Genomic DNA, 4,415 nt, shown 5'->3' with positions numbered 1-4,415 from the left:
TCGTGAACTCCTTGGCCAAATTGAGAGGTGATGAACGTTCTTAGTGAACTCTCACTCTCGTTTACTAGGGAATGTTCGTCGTGAACTCCTAGGTCAAACTGAGAGGTGATGAACATTCTTAGTGAACTCTCACTCTCGTCCACTAGGGAATGTTCTTCGTGAACTCCTAAGGTGAGAAACGTTCTTAGTGAACTCTCACTCTTGTCCACTAGGAAACGTTCTTAACGAACTCCTAGTCCCAAACTGAGCAATGAGGAACATTCGCAGTAAATTCTCACTCTCATCCACTAAACCTAGGGAATGTTCTCCGGGAACTCCTAGTCCATACTGAGAGGTGAGGAACATTCTTAGTGAACTCATACTCTCGTCCAAAAACCTAGGGAACGTTCTTCGCGAACTCCTAGTTCAAACCGAGCGGTGAGAAATGTTCTTAGTGAACTCTCAATCTCGTCCAAGAAACCTAGGAAACGTTCTTAATGAACTCCTAGTCTCAAATCAAGCGGTAAGGAATATTCTTAGTGAACTCTCATTCTCGTCCAACAAACCTAGGAAACGTTCTTAACGAACTTCTAGTCCAAACCGAGAGGTGAGGAACGTTCTTAGTGAACTATCACTCTCGTCCAAAAACCTAGGGAATGTTCTTAGTAAACTTCGGGTCCAAACCGAGCAGTGAGGAACGTTCTTAATGAACTGCCACTCTCGTCCAAAAACCTAGGGAACGTTCTCCGCGAAGTCCTAGTCCAAATCCAGCCCCGTGAGTGGACACATTTAGAAAATAGGGGATCTGCCTCAAAGCCTTTTCAAATCCCATGGTATGCTCTTCATAAATAGCCTTCTTCATCTCTTCGATTTGAATATCTTGGCCTTGCACTTTCTTGATCAAGGCATCCCTTTCACGTCTGGCATTGCGCTTCGCTAGCCAAGGTTTTGTTAAAGCTCATTAATTCCTTCAGATTGGTTCTTTAGATTCACAATAGTCATCTTTTGTTCTTGGTCTTATCTCCTCAGGCTCTCATCTGTTTCTGCAAGCTCATCGTTTTGCCTTTTAAGCTCACAACTGGTTTTGTGAGCATCTCCCACTATATGCTCGGTATCAGCCAGTAATTAGGCAGACTCTGGTTGTTTATTTTCACATTGTGAATGAGCAGCAATTGTTTCTTCCAGTTTCAGCTTTAAGGCTGCATTTCATTTTGAGATTCGTTTAGTTGAGCCTTAACTTATTCCTGTCTTATGCATATTCTAGATTCCAATTCGCTAGTTCTACTCGGCAAGATAACTCAAGAGTCGAGTCGGCCAGGTTAAAGTCTATCTTATGGCCTAAATAGAAGGCAGAGCTCCAAATACCACTAGGGAGCAAACAAGAAGGAGTAACAACTTTCTTATTCTGTTTACCGGCACCACCCTTCTCAAAATATTGTCCAACGGTGCACAATTCTCTTCTTTTGGCAAGAGCGGCTATGGTACCGACCCTCAATATTTATGCCTATTATAAGTCCTATAGTTAACCTTGGCTTAGGTCGAATGGTTAAGTTGGACTTGGGGGGCATATGTCTGGTATATAGGATAGAACGAACGGTTAGCATTCGTAACCATTCGATCCATTCCTTGGGTCAACAATCAAGTAGATTAAATGTTGGGTCAATGCTTAAGTTATTGATGTTGGGTCAGCGCTTAAGTTATTAATGTTGGGTCATAATTGGGCCAGCGTTTAGGATATTGTTATTGGACCAATGGTTTGAGCAAATAAACAGTTAATAAATTAATAACAGAATGATAATGATCAAAGATATTAATAACTGATTGCAGGTTAAGATAGTCGTTGAGGTAGTTACAACTAATTGACAGTTAATAAGAATATTAACCATTTATTGGTAATGGGCCAAGCCTAAGGGTAAGCTCATTTTAATATGTATAAATATGGGTTTGATAAGAAGGTCGGGTAACCAATTCTGAGTACTCACTTTCTATTGAATATTATCACTATTATCACACAAAGTCACTGACTTGAGCGTCTGAATGCCTTTTGCAGGTACCCTCCCACTCGGCTCGGACTGGAAGAATTTGAAGTAGGAGGTTCAAAGGTCAGAGAGTAAGGAAGACGACAGCAGAAAGGTGTGTCTCTTGGTTCTATTAATTATATACAAAAACATTAAATAATTAAAATATGTTTTTAATGAGTCTACAATTGGTTCTAAGTTCATCTAATACTCGTCTCTTGTTTAAGTTGTGATTGTGCATGACATTACAAAAAACTTTATTCAAATGATTTCAAAAATTTCGAAAATTCTTAGTAATAATCTATTATCATAATTGAAATAGTCGATTATCATTGACAATTATGATAATAAATTATCATTAGTCATTATGATAATCGATTATCATCTAAGGATAATCCAGTATTAGTGGTAATTATGCCTTGATTCTTCAGTTTATGCAATAATCGATTTTTACTTTTGGATAATCGATTATTAGTGGAGTGATAATCGATTATTAGCAGTAGTTGTGGCTTGACTACAAAAATTTTGGACTAAATTCGTGAATGAAGCCTATAAAAAAAGGTTAGGCTTTCATTTGGAAATAACATAAGCAAGAAACAAAATACTAAAGTCTGAGTATTCAAGAACTTTCTATGGAAAGACTTTGAAAATTCGAATGTGAGTAAAGTGAGAACTTTCACAAAGTGATCTTAAGTAACTGAGTGTTGTTGTTGTTGCTAGGAGAAGTCGTTCATCCTTTGTGTTATTCAAAAGAGATGTTCATTCCTTTTGGATTTCAAGGAAGGTGGTTATTCATCTCTTGTAGGATTCAAGAGAGGTGTCTTCATCCTTTGTGGTATTCAAAGGAGGTGTTCATCCCTTGTGGATTTCAAGGAATGTGTTTTTCATCTCTTGTGGCTTCAAAAGAGTTTTTTTTTTAAACCTTAAATTTATTATTTGTCATTGTTAGTTTTGGTTTGTTTTAGTGTTTGATTAATCTTTCTTTATAGAGACTAACAACTAAACATAAGTTCTTTTAATATGAACTAGTATAAAAATTACTTGTGCAAATATCTCTTTTCCTACATTCTTTACCTTTCGTGTTATTATTTGTAAAGTGAGTTTAAAAAGAGGGAACATTTTTAAAAGCACAAATTTGTTAAAGAAACCAATTCACCTAACTCTTAATTTTTGTCCAAATGCAATTATTTCAATGTGTGTCTCCTAGAAATAAAATTATAAATTTCGGTAGGGCCAAAAATGAATTTGGTCCACTAAGAACTTAGTTCACCCACGTTGAACTTGTGGTGAGCCATAGTCCACCCATAAATTCTAAATATTAAATTATATTAAAAAAAATGAAAACCTTAAATGTTTTCTTATCTTTAAATGTATTTGAATTGTATTGTATTTTTTTTTTCATTTTGGATTGTATTTGGAGTTTAACATCAATTTGGATTGTATTTAGATTGAACTTTATTTAGATTTCAATTAGAAAAAAATTGTAATTTATTTTTGGATTTAAGAAAAAAAATTGTAATTAAGTGAGCCAGCCCGTTTAACCTACCAACATATGGTAGGTGGATTGAATTTGAATTTTTTGAGTTCGCTAATAAATGAATATGATTGGGTTGACTCACTAAGTGGTCACCCCATGGTGGGCCGAATCGAGTCAGGTCGGGTGACTTGTTTTGACAGTTTTAGTTTTTCAGAATAAACTAAGGTGATGACTCTAAAACCTATTTTTAAACATCTTTATTTTTTTATTTGTTATTCCGTCGTGATTTCGATTGTGACCATATGTCATTTGCATACTCATTGACTTCCCTGTTTGAAAGTCCCTCAAACGACAAAGAACCAATCACACTTGTCATTATTACCTTATTAAAAAACGTATGAGAAGAATAAGCTCTTAAGATAATATGAAACCACTATTTATAGAAAGGACCTAGGTCAATAGTCGTAGAACGTCAACCATTAGATCTTATTTGATCGAACAATCCAAAACTAGTGATGCTTCATATCACTCTAATAGGCACAATTCTCTAAGTGACACGACTCGTTGAAAAGGAGGCCCAATAATTATAATGGTTGAAGTATCGCAATTTTTAAAGACATTGCCATGATTCAAACAAAACCCTTACATGGCTATATTAACAAACTGAACGATGAATAAAAGTCTTTATCGGACAATTCAATTTGAATTTAGGGGGGTTAATGTACATATCACATGAAATTAGAGCTAAAAGTAAGAGGATGAACCAAAGGATACCAACTGGGTAGAACCTCTGTTGATGAGAAAAACATTGAAGAATTCAACTAGGATTTTATCACCATGACATAATTTCTCACTTTCCATGACTATCCACCACTTTTTGAAAATGTTGAGTGACCAACGTCATTGTCTAAGATAACCACTATTTCGTACAACCTAAGATA

Source organism: Vigna angularis, chromosome 11 (genome assembly GCF_016808095.1).
Source record: "Vigna angularis cultivar LongXiaoDou No.4 chromosome 11, ASM1680809v1, whole genome shotgun sequence".
In the NCBI taxonomy this organism is placed as follows: Eukaryota; Viridiplantae; Streptophyta; class Magnoliopsida; order Fabales; family Fabaceae; genus Vigna; species Vigna angularis.
Note: the sequence above shows the minus strand (reverse complement) of the source record.